The sequence below is a fragment of the Mytilus californianus genome, unplaced genomic scaffold, assembly GCF_021869535.1.
Source record: "Mytilus californianus isolate M0D057914Y unplaced genomic scaffold, xbMytCali1.0.p SCAF_15, whole genome shotgun sequence".
In the NCBI taxonomy this organism is placed as follows: domain Eukaryota; kingdom Metazoa; phylum Mollusca; class Bivalvia; order Mytilida; family Mytilidae; genus Mytilus; species Mytilus californianus.
The window spans coordinates 18,489,332-18,509,346 of NW_026262637.1; the positions used below are offsets into that span (position 1 = coordinate 18,489,332).

The 20,015-nt window shown below is 30.7% G+C and overlaps 1 protein-coding gene across 2 annotated transcripts in view; it reads left to right on the top strand.

Annotated features, from left to right (window-relative positions):
• The first annotated feature begins 2,376 nt into the window (after positions 1–2,376).
• Positions 2,377–20,015, top strand: part of LOC127725581 (ankyrin-3-like) — a 39,665-nt gene continuing 22,026 nt past the window's right edge. Inside the window, exon 1 of one of the 2 annotated variants that reach the window (XM_052232652.1) lies at positions 2,377–2,443. The gene's annotated coding sequence lies outside the window, so the exon portion shown is untranslated. The remainder of the gene's footprint in view (positions 2,444–20,015) is intronic. The other variant, XM_052232651.1, reaches the window with a different exon arrangement.

Here is a 20,015-nt window from a genome sequence, read left to right on the forward strand (position 1 = left end):
TCTACAACAGGTTTTTTTTGTATGATAGAGCATGGCTTTCTCTTAATACACACGGGTCCGCAGACAGACTCTTCGTATTATAATATTTCGGTAAACGAGGAATTCATGAGAGATAAAAGATAAAATATCAACCCATCGTTATCATGGTTATGTCCACATGCAGACAATAAAAGAGGACGATCTTTCATTTAGTATGCAACTGTAACTAAGGACATACATAGACAATAAAGAATGCAAATTTATCTATCAAAAAAATCAACTTCTCATAACAATTGCACATCTGAAGATTTTAACTAGCCATCACGCGTCATATAGACCATCGCACATAATCGAACGGACCATCGCACTTCGGTGCAGACCATTGCACATCACCGAGAGGACCATATTGCAGTTCGGCACAGACCATCGCACTTGAGGGTGACCATCACACTTCAGCGTCCCCATCGCACCTCCGAGTCCTAAATATATTTATATTTCATTTCGAAGATCTGTAAAATTAACAATTCAATGTTGTTCACATTTACACCATGTGAAGGCCACTTGCTTTCATTTCTTTTAAAATTTTCAAAAAGCAGCATTCGATTGTCTAATATGTGCAATCAATATTGTCTCCAAAATTTGTACTATACAAAGACATTTATCATCTATCGTCCTGAACATGCATGACATATTTGCCTTTGGACGTTAAGGAAACAACAATCAAATAATCTATCATCTATATAGCGGAACTTCTAGTAGTAATTGTTTAAATTTAAGGCTAAAAGGGTCTGATGCAAAGTTAAACTATTTTAGGATTTCGTAATCTTTTTCGAATGGTGTTGATGGATGATGCATCTGTGTGCAGCACTAGTCACCACACGAGCGGCATTCTCCAGAGACAATACTCATTTAAGAGATTCCAACGCGAATAACTCCTCAGAATTTATACCACTGACGGACACTATCCCATTATTGCTTTTAGGCAACCATATGTTTCCTAAATTTCGATACGTTTGGATTGTTGATTGAGAGAACACGATCATCTTATCTATATTTGAATTAAATGAACTAGGTTTTTTGATCTTCTTATTCTTTATCTAATCGTGGAGAAATGCCGTATCGTTTGAGAGACTAAAGTAAATAAGTGTGAAAAGTGCATAATATAAATGTTGTACTTTTTTTTTCACGCATGACAAAAATATTATCGAAGTTCAGCCTTAGCATGCTGATGACTTGGATTTTATTGCTGCTAGTTTTCCTTTTGATTTCCTTATTGTAACAAATAGTTTAAAGTGACTGATTCGAATATAAACTCAGACTCGTGCTCTACGACCTCCTATTGAGGTTGATAAGTTTTAACCCGAAACCAGACACGAACTTTCACTTGACCACCAATTTGTAATCGGAATTAAAACTATATATCGAGCACGAATATCAAACTTTAGTATGAGGTTTAGACAGACTCCAAAGAATGTGCTATTTTGATTTTCTATTCCTATTCCTTTATCTTTGTTATAAATGACGGGCAAACCACTGAATAAACATGTAATGTGAATTGAAATTTACATTATACGAGCTTCTTATACTATGTTCCTAATTTTGTCATTTTTTTTAAAGGGAGACGGATTTATATAAGTTATTCTTGCTTCCGAATCCCAGAATTTATATTGTATAATTGTATATTGTGCACTTTTGAAAATAAAATATTATTTAAACTAAATGACGACAAGAAAAAAGCAAGTATCATTTTTATACAAAGAGGACGATAAGGTTGCTTATGATTACACTTGGAAATTCGTCTTGAATATTTATATATAAGTCTAAATATACGTATTAGCAAAAATACTCAACTCCAAGGTAAATTCAAAAAGGAGGAAGTCCATAAAACCGGACAAAACCAAACGTTTGACCATATCAACCGACGGAACATCTGGAAATTTTAATGGTACAGGCATTTTCCGAACAAAATAATGAGTTAAACCTGGTTTTAAACCAGGCTAGCTAAACCTCTATGACCGTTATTTATAGTTCCGTTATATTGACAAAATTGTGTGAGCAACCCAAACAGACATTTTTCATTATCAAAACTGGAAAATGATTTATAAAAAGTAGCACAATATAATACTTACGTTTGATAAAAAAAATGAATTGTAAATAAACTAGAAAATAATCTATAAAAATTAGCACAATATAATACATTTACGTTTGATAAAAGAAATGAATTGTAAAATACTAGCTGCAACTTAAATAAGAAACTCCTATATATGTTTTATAATATTTTAATCCCTTTGCATATTTTACTGTTTAAGTGAGAAGAGTTTCCCCTTGCATAGACCTCATCTGTGTATCAGCCTATTGATTACTCATCAGTATAAAATGTTTAGTAGATCACAGCACACTATTATTTTATATATTACTTTATACTGCATTGATCGTGTTTTGAAGGGTTATACGACAAACAAAGGTAAAGAAGTTTCTTATTATCATCTAACGGTTTTCTAAAATAATCATAGTTACTGTAAAGTAAATCAACAATAAAATGAAATGAAATGATTTTTAGAAATGAGACATTTTTATGTAGTTATACCGATGTCCTAGTATTAGATACAATACAAAGGTAACAAAGAAACAGGCCGGTAACAACCGTTGCCGGATAGTTTTTCTGCACGAGTAGTCAGGTCAAGGTCCGAGGCCTGACTAAAAGTGCAGACAAACTATACGGCAGGTTGTTTCCGGCCTGTTTTTAGTTACCTTTGTTTTGTATCTGACTTGTACGACGTTTCAAGAAGGAAGAAGTACATTTTGCATTTAGTAGAGGTAGCAAAACTAAAGATATTAGAAACTTAAATGGCCATATACCAGTTAATGTAAGTTACAGTTTAAACTCAATTTTTTTTCTCACTTCCCTTCAGCCGAGAGTTTTTTTTCTCCAAAAATTCAAGAATCTAATAACTTTATAAAAAGAACCATTTCAAGTTAAAGGTGAATGTTATACACATTTGAGAATTTTTGAAATGCAACTTCGCAAGTAGGTAATGTATAAAAAAAGATTTCAGAGGTAAGCAAGCTACCATTTGATTTTTATTGGGGGAAAAGGGGGGGTTAAAATAAATTTAAAATAAACAGTCTTCATCCTTTTTTTGTTGAAAGAATGCAGGATGTGCCATTCCAGACCCCCCCCCCCCCCCCCCAATTCCCCCTAAAAAATTCGTAAAAATCGTACGTTTGCCGCCAAATATATGAATTCAATATATATGAATTCAATAACAATATAAGTGTGTCAAAAGAAAGAATTTCCTATCTCATTAGTGAATGAAATGTTATGAAAAAATGGATTTTGTCTTGTTATTAGATACATATAGGCATATATTTTGGATTAAAAATCATGCTTATAGGTTTTTATATGTCTCTGATAGTGTTGATCAGGATTAAACATGTGTCATTATATGATCCAATCAGAGCTTACCGTCCAAAATTGATGACATAAGTTGAATGATTTTCTTCCAGATTTGCTGCCTATTTGAACATGTATTACACGGACTCTTTTTATTTATAGGATCAATCGTGCATTGGTGAGTTGATAGGGATTTTATCTTTTGATTATATTTGATTTTTTTATATATATTTCCTGTCTTTTTTATTGAAGTATAAACGTTGGTACCAGCATTTCTTTCAGCATTGTCCAGAATACTATTCATGTCCATATATTGAAAAAAACAAACATTTACGGACCGACCATTTAGCTTCCAAAGGGGGTGTGTTCTTTTCTGAGTAAGAAATTTTTTTAGTTTTTCAACTATATAATATATTATATATTTTTTCTCATAAAATTGGGGATCAAAATGTTTTTTTAGGAAAAAACCATAACCCACCTTTCGAAGTTAAATGGTCAATCCCTTAGTGTACTTATATGAATAGTTACTGGAATTGTTTGAAAAAAATATAGTTATTGATGCTAACGTAAATATTTTAATTAAAAAGACAGGAAATATGTCGGTGAAACAAAAAGTTCAAATCTAATTATAATTTAAAGTGCCCATGAACTCACTGATCATGCACGAGTGATTCTATTTATAAAAAGTGTCCGTGTAACAAGTATATGTAAGAGAATGATAATCCCTTTCTGTAATAGTTATACACCGAGGGATAGGTGTGTCTGGATAAGAAACCCCGTCGGCCGGAGGCCGGAGGGGTTTCTTATCCAGACACGCCGTATCCCGAGGTGTATAACTAACTTACACCCCATTCTAAACCCATTATTTGTTAACATTGATTATTAAATGAAAAAAAAACCGATAGCATATTTATTGACAATATCAAACCATGATTTATAAGAATTTTTTTTTTATTACATGAAACCCCACTAGTAACCTTTCTTAGGGTATCTTTGTTCAAACTTTGACAAGTGAGTATATTTCACAAATGTCAAAGTTGTTTTGCATATTCCCGTTAAATCCATGTGCTAAAATGGATCAGCGGGTCAAGGTTGACCGTTTCGTGTATTCTTATTACAAACAAAAAATACATCATGCTCCTTGTATGCAGTTGTCAATATGGACGGGTATAAGACGGACGACATTTTGTGGCAAGCGTTTGATTTGGTAGAAGAGACTTAAGATAAAGGCTATATTATAACCCAAAGTACTTACCTGTATCAGTGTAATAAAGGTAATCATAACTGTATTTTATATCTTACGGTTTTATAACCACCCCCCCCCCCCCCCCCCTCTTCTCAAAATAAACAAACATTCATATTCGGACATACTAAGGGATAGATGTGACCCGACTATCAGACACGCTCAACATACAAAGATACAGATTTAATATTTAGGAACTCCCTTTTTGGGGGCAAACAGGGGCTGATCCAGCTTGGGGTTCCCAACTCAAGAGAAAAAAAGGGGGGGTCCAACCATTCAAATGCATTGATCTTTTAAATAAAAGTCGGGTCCAAACCGCGGAACCCCCACCCCCAGATCGGCCAATGGGTAACCGGGGGAAGGGGGGGGGGTCCCGGGAGTTAGAATCCCCATTTTTTTTAAAAGACCAATGCTTTAGAATAGAGACATATGACTGGGATAAAAAAGATTACCTTCAAGCAAAGGAGTATTGAAAGGATTATTTTTGTATTTAAAATAGATGCTTAATTTTTTTTCGCAATTGGAATTTCCTAAAATGTGTTTTTTTAATATCTTGAAACAATTTGTAGTGAACACTATTAGTAGTTTCTTATGTTCATGCTATTTAAAAAAAATCAATTTCTATTGTTACGAATAACAATGGACTTTGTTTGCGGGATGTAGAAGCAGGGGTTTCCAGAAACCCCGCTCGTCACACCCTGTGGTCAAAATCCTTTGTTATTCGTAACAATAGATCTATTCAATTTACACTTGTTTCAGAAATAGAAACTATGAAGTATAACAATAGAACTGGGGTGTAATCATGAATAAGTACGAACGTTAGCGAGTACTTATCATGAAGTAAGGGATTATCATTCTCTTACAAACTTAGAATATTGTAAAGTGCTCAAGGCTCAAATGATCTATTCAAGAATTGGTTTCATTGTCAGTGCAATGTATATAATTGATGCATGACTTCCTTTTTCGGCATGTCATTTATGGTTAAGTTTTAGTGATGTGAGGACTTTCTTATCATTTGGGAAATATTTTTTAAAAAAATGCGTGATAGATATTAGGTGACACAACAGTAGAAAGAAAAGGTAGGAATTGTATGTTTCCTGATTGTGAGTATGAATGTAAATCATGTAATATTTTAGTGAGGAATTATCCTTTTTTATTTACAGTTTAAATCAATTAATACATTTGAGTTACAACTAAATTTTATTTCACAGCCAATAATTTGGTCCGGCTTTTTACATCAAATACTGTTTCATTATGTCAGGGAAATGTTCAAAAATAATGCCCTTAAAAGTTTTTAATATGTTCAAAATTAAATTCCTGTTTTTTTTTATCGGAATGCATGTATTGGAAATAACTATTCTCCTCAACCGTTGATCAAGTAACTAAAGTTTTGGAAAGCTAAAGATTTAGGTTATTTTTTATCTGAAAGATTTTTTTTTCTTTTTTTTTTTTTGCATTGCTTTGGTATTGTTTAATTTTATAGTAATTTGAAGTTATTAATATTTTCATAATAAAATTCACGGTACCAATTTTACTGCACCAGTAAACATTAACTTATTTTGAGATTTTTGTTTGTTTCATAATTCAACTTTTAGTCAGTTTCAATCACTGTGTGATAAATCCTTTCAATCTGATAAATGTGCTTCGGGGCAGTTGTAACTCACTTATAGAAACTCTTTGTTTTGAACTGTAAATAGACCCAAATAATAGGATAATCCCTTACTAAGAACATGATTTACATTCATTCTTCACAATTAAGAGGCATCCAATTCTACAATTTCATTGGTCGAGAGTACTTTGCTATATTCTAACTAAAAAGTGTCCGTGTATCATCTAAAAAGTGTCCGTGTAACACCCGTTAATGTACTGTTTTTCTATAGCTCTGCTCGGGGCAAAGTCGTACAACTAAGGTTATTCAACTTTTTTTTAAAGTGTTATCTTCCATATTGAAAATATCTTTTATTTTGTATGGAGAGCGGATTTGCCTTATATGATTAATGGACTAAATATGAATATATAAGTGGAGTTTTAAAGAGATATTGAAAGTAAAAGTATATTCTGTAATTTTATTTAAGGAAGTTATTTTATCGTTTGAACAAAAAGGAAACGGAAGTTCAAAGATCGTTTACAAATAATTTTGTAGCGTTTCTAGGAATCTGTCAATTTAGAAATGTAAGAATCTCCATTCCAAAATATCAGAAGAGGCGAATTTAGGGAATAACTTTATTTTCTATTTCTTGACTGGTGATAATATTGTTTTCTACATAACCATGCCAAGGAATATGTAAGATCTTTTATGAATTGGATTTTCTCCTGTTTACAGGTAGAAATTAGATCGTTTTATGATACGATTAGCTTGAAAATGGTACAAACATTACACTTGTAACTTGTAATATATGTTACTCGAGAACTCTAATTGTTGCTGTATATTATCTCATGATTTAAAAACAAAATGGGTAAGCTACAAAAAGGAAAAAAATGCCAATTAAAGGCATTAAACGCTAAAAGTAAATAGTGAAATAAATGTTTATTTGACCTTTTATATATTTATCAGGATAATAACAAGAAATGACTAGATAGAACATAACATTGTGTGTCCACTGTTACAACTGCAGTAGTTAGAAATCGTCGTGTTTATTGTAATCTCTCGTAAAAAAACAAACATCTTTTAGGTAAAATGGCGGCGGCAAACTATTCTAACCCCGCCACATTCAATATGTGCCTGTCCCAAGTCAGGAGCCTGTAATTCAGTGGTTGTCGTTTGTTGCTGTATATCATATTTGTTTTTCGTTGATTGTTTTGTACATTAATCAGGCCGTGAGTTTTCTCGTTTGAATTGTTTTACATTTGTCATTTCGGGGCCTTTTACAGCTGTCTTTGCGGGATAGGTTTTGCTCATTGTTGAAGGCCGTACGGTGACCTATAGTTGTTAAATTCTACGTCATTTAGTCTCTGGTGGAGGGTTGTTTCATTGGCAATTATACCATGTCTTCTTACTTTTATGTTTATAGGTCCCCTTTATATACGACCGCAAATTTATTTGCGGTAGTATATGTTATGGTGTTGTCTGCGTCTGCGTCTGAAGACATTTTGGTTCGCAGACAATAACTTGAGTATAATTTCATGGATCTCTATGACATTTTAGCACAAGGTTTCATACCACTAAAGGATGATTGGGATTGTTTTTGGGGTCTATTGTTCTTGCGGTTTTGTAATTAGGGGCTAAAAAAGGTCAGTTTTACTGGTTCATGGAAAATAAATTGGTTCGCAGACAATAACTTTAGTGTAAGAGTACGGATGTGTAACAAATTTAAGTATAAGGTTCCATACCGCAATTGGAGGGTTGTGATTGATTTTGGGGGTTATTGTCTTAGCTGTTTTGTAATTAGGGACCAGAAAGGGGCAACAAAAAATTATTTGTCTGGTTTTAAGACAATAACTTGAGTATAAGAGATATTTCTTTAGTCAAAATTTTAGCACATGGTTCCACACCACAATAGGAAGGTTGGGATTAATTTTGGGGTTTATTGTCATAGCTGTTTAGGAATTAGGGGCCAAAAAGTGTCTAACAAAAACAATTTTTTGTCAGGTTCACAGACAATAACTTGAGTATAAGTGTATGGATCTCTATTGAATTTTAGCACAAGGTTCCACACCACAATAGGAAGGTTGGGATTTATTTTGGGGGTTATTGTCGTAGCTGTATAGGAATTAGGGACCAAAACGGGGCCAAAAACAAGCATTTTTCATGTTTCAGAACAATAATTGGTGTATAAGAGTATAGATTTCTTTGAAATTTTACCACAAGGTTCCATACTTCAAACAGAAAGTTTTGAATGCTTTTTGGAGGGTCATGACCCATACCGTTTAATAATTAGGGGTCGAAAAGGGGCCGAAAACAACTATTTTTCTGGTTTGCAGGCAATAACTTGAGTATAAGTGTATGGATATCTATACAATTTTAGCACAATGTTCTATACCATAATAGGAAGGTTGGGGTTTATTTTGGGGGTTATTATAGTAGCTGTTTAGGAATTAGGGGCCAAAAAAGGCCTAACAAAAACAATTGTTTGTCTGGTTCACAGACAATAACTTGAGTATAACTGTATAGATCTGTATTAAATTCAAGCACAAGGTTCCATTCCACAATAGGAAGGTTGGGATTTATTTTTGGGGTCATTGTTGTAGCTGTTTAGTAATTAAGGACAAAAAAGGTGGTCAAAAACAAGCATTTTTCATGTTTCAGGACACTAATTTGTGTATTAGATAGAAATAAGAAGATGTGGTATGAGTGCCAATGAGACAACTCTCCATCCAAGTCACAATGTGTAAAAAGTAAACAATTATAGGTCAAAGTACGGCCTTCGACACGAAGCCTTGGCTCACACCGAACAGCAAGCTATAAAGGGTCCCAAAATGACTAGTGTAAAACAATTCAAACAGGAAAACCAACGGTCTAATCTATATAAAAAACGAGAAACGAGAAACACTTAAGAACCACATCAACAAACGACAACCACTGAAACAGGTTCCTGACTTAGGACAGGTGCAAACAAATGCAGCGGGTTTAAACGTTAATTTTACTATAAGGTTTCATACTTCAAAAGGAAAGTTGGGATTGATTTTAGGGGTCATGGTCCAAACCGTTTAATAATAAGGGGCTGAAAAAGGGCTAGAAACTAGGATTTTCTGATTTCTAGACAATAACTTGATTATAAGTCTATTTATTGCTATTTAATTTGCCACAAGGTGTTATACCATAAAATAAAGTTTAGGATTGATTTTAGGGGTTATGACCCTATGGGTTTAGTTAAAAGGGGCTAAAACCAATACTTTGTATAAATTGCTTATTTCTTTAGCAATTTCAATGGGGTTTAATTCAAAAGTCTTGTATTCTTGGGAGTCTTTAATATGCAGAATATAATTGGGTATTTAGAATTTGGATTTTAGGGTCTGTTTTTGAAATATTAAGGTCCATAGGGTCCAAAATTAAACTTTGTTTGATTTCTTTAAAAATTAAATTGTTGGTGTTCCTTGATATGCTGAATCTAATTGCGTATTTAGATTTTTTTTAATTTTGAGGCCTGTCTTCAAATTGGTCCCCATTAAGGTCCAAAGGGTCCAAAATACAACTTTTTTTTATTTAAAAAAAAAAAAATGAATTCTTGGGGTTCTTTGATATGCTGAATCTAAGCGTGTATTTTTTAGATTTTTTGATTTGGGGTATGGTCGGCCCACATTAAGGTCCAAAGAGTCCAAAATTAAACTTTGTTTGATTTAAAAAAAAAAGAATGGTTGGGGTTCTTTGGGTGTCTTCCTCGAATGCCAACATTTTATATGTTACCTATTCCTTGAACGCCAACAAAAATATTCCAATAGATGTTTATATAATAACAATAGGTATTTTTATAACTATTTAAATGTTTTTATAAGTATTTTACTGTTAAAAATAATTAGTGAACTTGATAAAATTGCAACATTTTAGCACTTTTTGATAAAAAAAATAGTAGATTTTGGGGTTCAAATTATTATGAATTTTAAAGAAATAAAGAAAATTGAAACATCTTTATTACTTTTTATTAAAAAAAAAAGATAATTTGGGAATGGAAATGTTTATTAACATAAGACATGTTAAGAAATATTAAAGAAATTTTAGTTAAATACAATTATTTCAAACTAAAAAAATTAGAGATACATTTAATTCCATATCATTTTAAATATTTTATTAGTCAATATGAACTATATGAAATTTTCAATTGAACAATTAATTAAACTTTAACTTAAAAATCATAAGAAATAATTAAGTAAATTTGATAACTTCCAAGCTGGAAACTGGGTGAGCATGATTATGAGCATAGCCCAAGCTGACACTGAGTAAGCATAGGTCCAAGCCAGTAACCTGAAACAGCGACGCGCAAACAGAGAGATGACAACTGTACAGTTTGCAGACTCAGCATCGTATCTTTTACAATTGTAATAGACTGTTAAATGTGAAAAGTGCTTGTATAAACTATTCAACAATTGTTATCAGATCACATATGTAGTGCTTTTTATCAATCTGCTAAATGTTTGCTTATGTTATATGTATTGTTTTCTGTGTGCTCTGTGTACAAATAAATAATATATTATTCAAAATTGATTTTTTTCTTCTTTTTATGCTATGAAAATATCTTCCACAACTCTACAAAGTTTCAAGAAAATCCATAAAATAGGGTAACAAGAATTCCGATGAGTTGCAAACATAACAAACACCTAAACAATATATTATGAATCACTTACAATAAAAAAGGGTGTAATATTATAATCAAGAAAAATATCCTGAACAACTGAACAAAATAAAACATAGTAATCTAACACGAGATACAAAGTTTCAAGAAATTCCATCAAGTAATATGGGAGGATATTACAGCATACACAACTATAGAATTATTGAAATATTGACTATATGCACATGTTGGCTTTGTGATGCAACACTTTTCAAAGTTTCATTTTAAGAGAATCCATATTTGTACAAGCAGTAACAGAAAAATGATTTTCAACAACTTTACAAACATGAACTAGATTTAGGTACCAGTAATTTACCTATCTGTTTAAATATTATGATTGCTTTGATAAGCATGCACTTTTGTTGTGATAACTACTTACTGTATACACCTATTCCTCGAACGCCAACATCATTTTACAGGTAAATTGTCGGTAGATCAAAGGATGTTGGCATTCAAGGAATAAACCGTTCTTTGATATGCTGAATCTATGCGTGTATTTAGATTTTTGATTTTGGGCACAGTATTCAAGATGGTCCAAATTGGGGTCCAAAATTGAACATTGTTTAATTTCATCAAAAATTAAATTGTTTGTGTTATTTGTTATGGTCAGTCCAACAGAGTTTTAGATTTTTAGATTTTGTGCTTGGTTTTCAAAGTTGGTCCAAATTTGGGTCCAAAATTAAACTTTGTTTGATTTCTTCAAAAATTAAATCATTGGTGTTCTTTAATGTGTGCAATCTAACAGTGTTTAAAATTTTTGATTCTGGACCGGTTTTTCAAACTGGACCCCATGATGGTCCAAAGTATCCAAAATAAAACTTTGATTTAAACAAAAAATGAAAAAATGTGGTTATTTGATATGCTGAATCCAACCATGTATTTAGAATTTGAATATTGGACCATAATTGGTAAATGTCTAAAATTATTTAAGAACATTCATTCTGTGTTAGAAACTATGCTATTATTACATATTTGATCAGAATCTAAATTCAGAGATGTTATTGGTCAATTAACAGAAATTTTAAGTTGGGTCATAGTTGAAAATAGGTATAACATCATATCTAATTTTAGAGAACTATTTTTGTGGTTAACATCACTGGTTCATGGAAAATAAATTGGTTCACAGACAATAACTTAGTATAAGTGTAAGGATGTGTAAGAAATTTTAGCACATGGTTCCATACAACAATAGGAGGGTTGGGATATTAAATAGTTAATTAAGCTTTACAATTTCAGATTTATTACACAAGTAATAGTTGAGTCATAGTTTAAAATAGATTTTCTTTTTCAGATATATTAATTGTGATGATAATTGTGTATGCATTGTGTTCTATTTAAAGATTGTTAACATGTTTGAATATTTTCTTATGGTTGAAAATTCCCTAGGAAATTAAAAGAGATCTTTGTCCATGTCGAAGTGGAAGTGTAGGTAAGTGAAGTTTTTAAATACAATTGTGCCATACATTATGTTATGTTACATCTTAATAAAAAAAAATATTTTTAGATAATTATAATCTATTTTTATTAAAGGATATATTTCATTACAATACATTGTGTAGATAAAGTTGTTGAATAAAACCACACACAATTTGTATAATAGATATTTACAATTAACTAAATATACACATTTGTACATATAGATTAGTACAATGTATTTACTATTAATTTATTCATGCAATAATTTGCACCTATTATCAAGATAACAAAACATGTGGTAATTATCAATATTAACACAATTATAATTGGAGTGACAGATTTATTTGAAAATTTTGTGTTTCCTAAGTGTTGTTGGTGATAAGCTCTGTAGGACAGTATAAATATAGTTTAAAATTTACTGTTCATTATTAGATATTTTGAAGATAATTACAGATAAGTTTTATAGATTTTTTAAAGACATTGTACTAATGATAAATGATATTTTGGAAATTAATTTTTTTTCTTTTCTTTGGTAAATTGTTTGAAGAATTTTGTGGTAGGTTTATTTGTTATTCTGTATAAACTAATTTTCTGAATGCTATATATATATATTTTTTTGATGAAGCGAACTCTTTTAAAAACTAAGCTTATATTGTTTATTAATAAACATGTATTTAGATTTTTGATTTTGGGCTCAGTTTTCAAGTTGGTCCAAATCGGGGTCCAAAATTAAACTGTGTTTGATTTCAACATAAATTGAATATATATGGGGTTCTCTGAAATGCTGTATCTAAACCTGTATTTAAATTTTGGATTTTTGGGCCCAGTTTTCAAGTTGGTCCAAATCAAGGTCCATAATTAAACTTTGTTTGATTTCAACAAAAATTGAATTTATGGAGTTCTTTGAAATGCTGAATCTAACCATGTATTTAGATTGTGATTTTTGGGCTCCGTTATCAAATTGGTCCACATTGAGGTCCAAAGGGTCCTAAATTAAACTTTTGTTTGATTTCATCGAACATTGAATTCTTGGGGTTCTTTGATATGCTCATTCTAACCATGTACTTAGATTTTGGATATTAGACCATAATAGGTAAATGTCCAATTTCAAATTTAAAATCTAAATTCAGAGATGTTATTGGTCAATTAACAGAAATTTTAAGTTGGGTCATAGTTGAAAAAAGGGTATAACATCATATCTAATTTTAGAGAACTATTTTTGTGGTTAACATCACTGGTTCATGGAAAATAAATTGGTTCACAGACAATAACTTAGTATAAGTGTAAGGATGTGTAAGAAATTTTAGCACATGGTTCCATACAACAATAGGAGGGTTGGGATATTAAATAGTTAATTAAGCTTTACAATTTCAGATTTATTACACAAGTAATAGTTGAGTCATAGTTTAAAATAGATTTTCTTTTTCAGATATATTAATTGTGATGATAATTGTGTATGCATTGTGTTCTATTTAAAGATTGTTAACATGTTTGAATATTTTCTTATGGTTGAAAATTCCCTAGGAAATTAAAAGAGATCTTTGTCCATGTCGAAGTGGAAGTGTAGGTAAGTGAAGTTTTTAAATACAATTGTGCCATACATTATGTTATGTTACATCTTAATAAAAAAAAATATTTTTAGATAATTATAATCTATTTTTATTAAAGGATATATTTCATTACAATACATTGTGTAGATAAAGTTGTTGAATAAAACCACACACAATTTGTATAATAGATATTTACAATTAACTAAATATACACATTTGTACATATAGATTAGTACAATGTATTTACTATTAATTTATTCATGCAATAATTTGCACCTATTATCAAGATAACAAAACATGTGGTAATTATCAATATTAACACAATTATAATTGGAGTGACAGATTTATTTGAAAATTTTGTGTTTCCTAAGTGTTGTTGGTGATAAGCTCTGTAGGACAGTATAAATATAGTTTAAAATTTACTGTTCATTATTAGATATTTTGAAGATAATTACAGATAAGTTTTATAGATTTTTTAAAGACATTGTACTAATGATAAATGATATTTTGGAAATTAATTTTTTTTCTTTTCTTTGGTAAATTGTTTGAAGAATTTTGTGGTAGGTTTATTTGTTATTCTGTATAAACTAATTTTCTGAATGCTATATATATATATTTTTTTGATGAAGCGAACTCTTTTAAAAACTAAGCTTATATTGTTTATTAATAAACATGTATTTAGATTTTTGATTTTGGGCTCAGTTTTCAAGTTGGTCCAAATCGGGGTCCAAAATTAAACTGTGTTTGATTTCAACATAAATTGAATATATATGGGGTTCTCTGAAATGCTGTATCTAAACCTGTATTTAAATTTTGGATTTTTGGGCCCAGTTTTCAAGTTGGTCCAAATCAAGGTCCATAATTAAACTTTGTTTGATTTCAACAAAAATTGAATTTATGGAGTTCTTTGAAATGCTGAATCTAACCATGTATTTAGATTGTGATTTTTGGGCTCCGTTATCAAATTGGTCCACATTGAGGTCCAAAGGGTCCTAAATTAAACTTTTGTTTGATTTCATCGAACATTGAATTCTTGGGGTTCTTTGATATGCTCATTCTAACCATGTACTTAGATTTTGGATATTAGACCATAATAGGTAAATGTCCAATTTCAAATTTAAAATCTAAATTCAGAGATGTTATTGGTCAATTAACAGAAATTTTAAGTTGGGTCATAGTTGAAAAAAGGGTATAACATCATATCTAATTTTAGAGAACTATTTTTGTGGTTAACATCACTGGTTCATGGAAAATAAATTGGTTCACAGACAATAACTTAGTATAAGTGTAAGGATGTGTAAGAAATTTTAGCACATGGTTCCATACAACAATAGGAGGGTTGGGATATTAAATAGTTAATTAAGCTTTACAATTTCAGATTTATTACACAAGTAATAGTTGAGTCATAGTTTAAAATAGATTTTCTTTTTCAGATATATTAATTGTGATGATAATTGTGTATGCATTGTGTTCTATTTAAAGATTGTTAACATGTTTGAATATTTTCTTATGGTTGAAAATTCCCTAGGAAATTAAAAGAGATCTTTGTCCATGTCGAAGTGGAAGTGTAGGTAAGTGAAGTTTTTAAATACAATTGTGCCATACATTATGTTATGTTACATCTTAATAAAAAAAAATATTTTTAGATAATTATAATCTATTTTTATTAAAGGATATATTTCATTACAATACATTGTGTAGATAAAGTTGTTGAATAAAACCACACACAATTTGTATAATAGATATTTACAATTAACTAAATATACACATTTGTACATATAGATTAGTACAATGTATTTACTATTAATTTATTCATGCAATAATTTGCACCTATTATCAAGATAACAAAACATGTGGTAATTATCAATATTAACACAATTATAATTGGAGTGACAGATTTATTTGAAAATTTTGTGTTTCCTAAGTGTTGTTGGTGATAAGCTCTGTAGGACAGTATAAATATAGTTTAAAATTTACTGTTCATTATTAGATATTTTGAAGATAATTACAGATAAGTTTTATAGATTTTTTAAAGACATTGTACTAATGATAAATGATATTTTGGAAATTAATTTTTTTTCTTTTCTTTGGTAAATTGTTTGAAGAATTTTGTGGTAGGTTTATTTGTTATTCTGTATAAACTAATTTTCTGAATGCTATATATATATATTTTTTTGATGAAGCGAACTCTTTTAAAAACTAAGCTTATATTGTTTATTAATAAACATGTATTTAGATTTTTGATTTTGGGCTCAGTTTTCAAGTTGGTCCAAATCGGGGTCCAAAATTAAACTGTGTTTGATTTCAACATAAATTGAATATATATGGGGTTCTCTGAAATGCTGTATCTAAACCTGTATTTAAATTTTGGATTTTTGGGCCCAGTTTTCAAGTTGGTCCAAATCAAGGTCCATAATTAAACTTTGTTTGATTTCAACAAAAATTGAATTTATGGAGTTCTTTGAAATGCTGAATCTAACCATGTATTTAGATTGTGATTTTTGGGCTCCGTTATCAAATTGGTCCACATTGAGGTCCAAAGGGTCCTAAATTAAACTTTTGTTTGATTTCATCGAACATTGAATTCTTGGGGTTCTTTGATATGCTCATTCTAACCATGTACTTAGATTTTGGATATTAGACCATAATAGGTAAATGTCCAATTTCAAATTTTTCAGTTCTTTGACCACATTCATTTTGTGTCACAAACCTATGCAGTGTCAAATATTCAATCACAATCCAAATTCAGAGCTGTTTTAAGCTTATATTATGCGGGAAAGAGGGAGAAGGGCAGACTAAGGCCGTTGCCTCCCCTCTCCCGCTAAAAGTTTATTGTTGTCGCTCTACTGTTAACATATCTATGTTCATTATTTTAACTACGACAATTTGGGGGACTGTCGTTCGCGTTCTTTCGAGGCCTCCTGGTGAATAAAACAAAGACGTCTATATACGTTTATTTAGAGTCCAACCATAAGAGTAATTTAGTTAAAATACATTGATATGAAATAAGAGTTTGATTCTTAAAATGAACTTGAATTAACAATTATCAAAATACTTTATTAATTAATTAAAATAGTTTATCATGATATTTATGGTAACTTTAATAGAGAAAGATTTCTATTATAGAATTGTTACATTAAAACATTACTAAGGTTAGTTTAATTTTTCATTAAACAAAATTTATAAGTTTACGAACCTGGTGAATAAAACAAAGATGTCTATATATGTTTATTTCGAGTCCAACCATAAGAGTAAATAAGTGTTTGATTCCTTAGGGTTTCCTATTTTAAACCCTAAGAACACTTGCTGGTTGGACTTATTTTATTCACCTATCAAAATGCTTTTTAGAATAATTACTTTTATAAGAACAGTTTCTATTGGTTAGATCTCATTTAGCTAATTCACATTTTTACATAATTTGGGGTTACTATTTTTAATTACTTAATACCTTGTTTTTACGACCATTAGGGAAATCCGATTATTGTTCAGGGTTCGACCTCTGCGGTCGTATCAAGCTGCGTCTAGCGGAGCATTTTATGTCTGTTTATTTAGAGCGTACAAATTGCATTATGAAAGGTATAATGAGATTTTTAGGATTAATTTTCAGGTGATATTTGTGTTTGCATAATATTGATGTTACTCGCAATTGTGCATATCTATTGTGGAGATCGTGTTTTTTCGAGTGAATCGGTCCACTTTTTTCGAGTGTTGCTCAGGTTTTTTCGAGTGATATTACATGCGATCAGATCAATTTACTGTTATTTCGCGTATTTAATAGTTTTATTCATGACTGCTCCTCTTATTCTGAATACTCAACATGTTTTAAGCACAAACGACACACAATTTCCTTGTAGTTCACTAATAATTCAGTGTTTTACATTGTCCGTGTTTTTTTCGAGAGCAACATTTAAAACGTCCGGGTTTTTCAAAGAAAATGCAAATAAGAAAGAAGGCATTCATGGATTTAAAAACTATTTATTTCTAGTTTGTAACTATAATTTAGCGAAGTACAATATTATATATTCCTAATAAGTATCAAAACATATTACTATGTTGATCAAATTTAACCGTTTTCAATTTAATGATAATTAAAAAAATGTTCTGAAAACATTTTACCATAACCTTGCAGTATTAAGATATATTAGAAATTACTGGATTCTTTGTACAATTGTCTTTAGGGGACTCATAATCTTTTCAATATCATTTCATGCTACAATATTTTTTACAGTAAATACTAGTTTATGATTTATATATATTACAGTGGCGAAACCGTGAGTTTTAAAAATATGGTTAAGAAAACAAAGGGACAGAAGTTATAAATTTAGTAAAATTCAATATACCACAAATATTCTACTACGAGAGGCCTGGGACCAACCAAGCCCCCCCCCTTAATAATACACTTAATCCGCCCCTGTACTATTTCCTATTGACAATAAATTTTGTCTCGTGTATTTAATTCATGTCTTACGCAGAGTTCCGTAGATATACATTGGTAATTGTAATGTCTAGATAGAGATCCGCATTTTTTCATTTTTTAAAGCACTGCTAACTGATGGAACGGAAACTACAATGGTGTTTTATTGATGTGTGACCAAGTATAACATACATTTTGTACGCTTGGTCATACTCCACATCACAGTAGTAGCATTTGAAAATTGTTCTTGTTTTCCATTCATAGAGCGATAAAACAAATTATCATCAAGACAAATAGTAAATAAAACATCTAGGATGTATTTTCTGTTAAAAACACACATACCCGCTTAAGACACACAATGTACGTATGTAACATAGTTGAATATATACCTATGTTGCACTTAATAATATATAAATGTTATAAACCCGATATCAGACAAACCAAGATGACAGATGACCATTTACCTAGCCTTGATGATATACAAACCAATTGTCCTTTATTAATATTAAATAAGAAGCCAGAAACGTAATGATGATGTATACCTTAGTATCCAGAACATTAACTGACTTTCAATAACCTTATGATATAGAACATCAGTACCTCACCATGTGCCTGTATTACAGAACCACTCGTGTAAACATTACCGTTTATGGACAACACTATACGATCACCAGACAATCCTATGATTCTATTAATTGATAGACATTTGCAGTTTGACCAGAACTTTCTCAGAACTATCTTGTACTCGCACTGAATTGCACATAGACATTTTCATCAACGTATTTTTTTCATATAGTTTTAATAAAAGTATCATTTAAACATTTGTGTTTCTAAACCATTACGTCACACGTACGTCTCAATCCAACATTGTACTGCTTGATACTTTAGTCTGGGAAAACATTATTTGATAGTTTTAACTGGCTTTGAACTAGCTTTCAATAACCGCGGGTACTCTTATATCGATACTTTGTATTTATTGTTTTTATGTTAGTTAGTTTGTCTGTGCTTCGTACCGATCTATTGAGTAAAGTCATTTGTAACTGATTTTTACAGTTTGTTCTTATTTTGAGCTGTAACACCACTGTCCAAAGTAAGGGGAGGGTTGAGGGCTTATAAACATGTCTAACCCCGCCACAATCTTTATACTCCTGTCCCAAGTCAAGAGCCTGTAATTCAGTGGTTATTTTTGGTTTATGTCGGTCATATTTGTTATTTTTGGTACTTTGTATTGTATAACTTAGGTAATTATTTTTCTCGTTTTAATTGTTTCTATTTTTTCATGTTTGGGTCTGTTATAGCTGACTGTAAGGTATAGGGTTTTCTCATTGTTGAGGGCCGTACGGTGACCTATATCTACTTTTATCTGCGTCATTTGAACTCTTGTGGATAGTTGTCTCATTGGCATTCATACCACATTTCCTTTTCTTTATATATATATATATATATATATATATAAAACGTCTGAATAATAGTCAACGATTTTTCCCACGAGGGCGCTGGATCGTTACGAGTAACGATACACGTACACAATAAATAAATTATATAAACGCCTAAAAAGTGTACACAACAACACCAATAACAAAAAAAGGAACAATAAATGTAATTATTTATAAATATTTCGGATAACAGATATCCTTCATCAGTAAATATGATTGTGATGTTGAATGAATCATATATCAGTCTACTTAGATTAAACTATACAAATCTTGAAATTTATACAATAAAAATGTCAAACCGAACATCAGGTAAGACG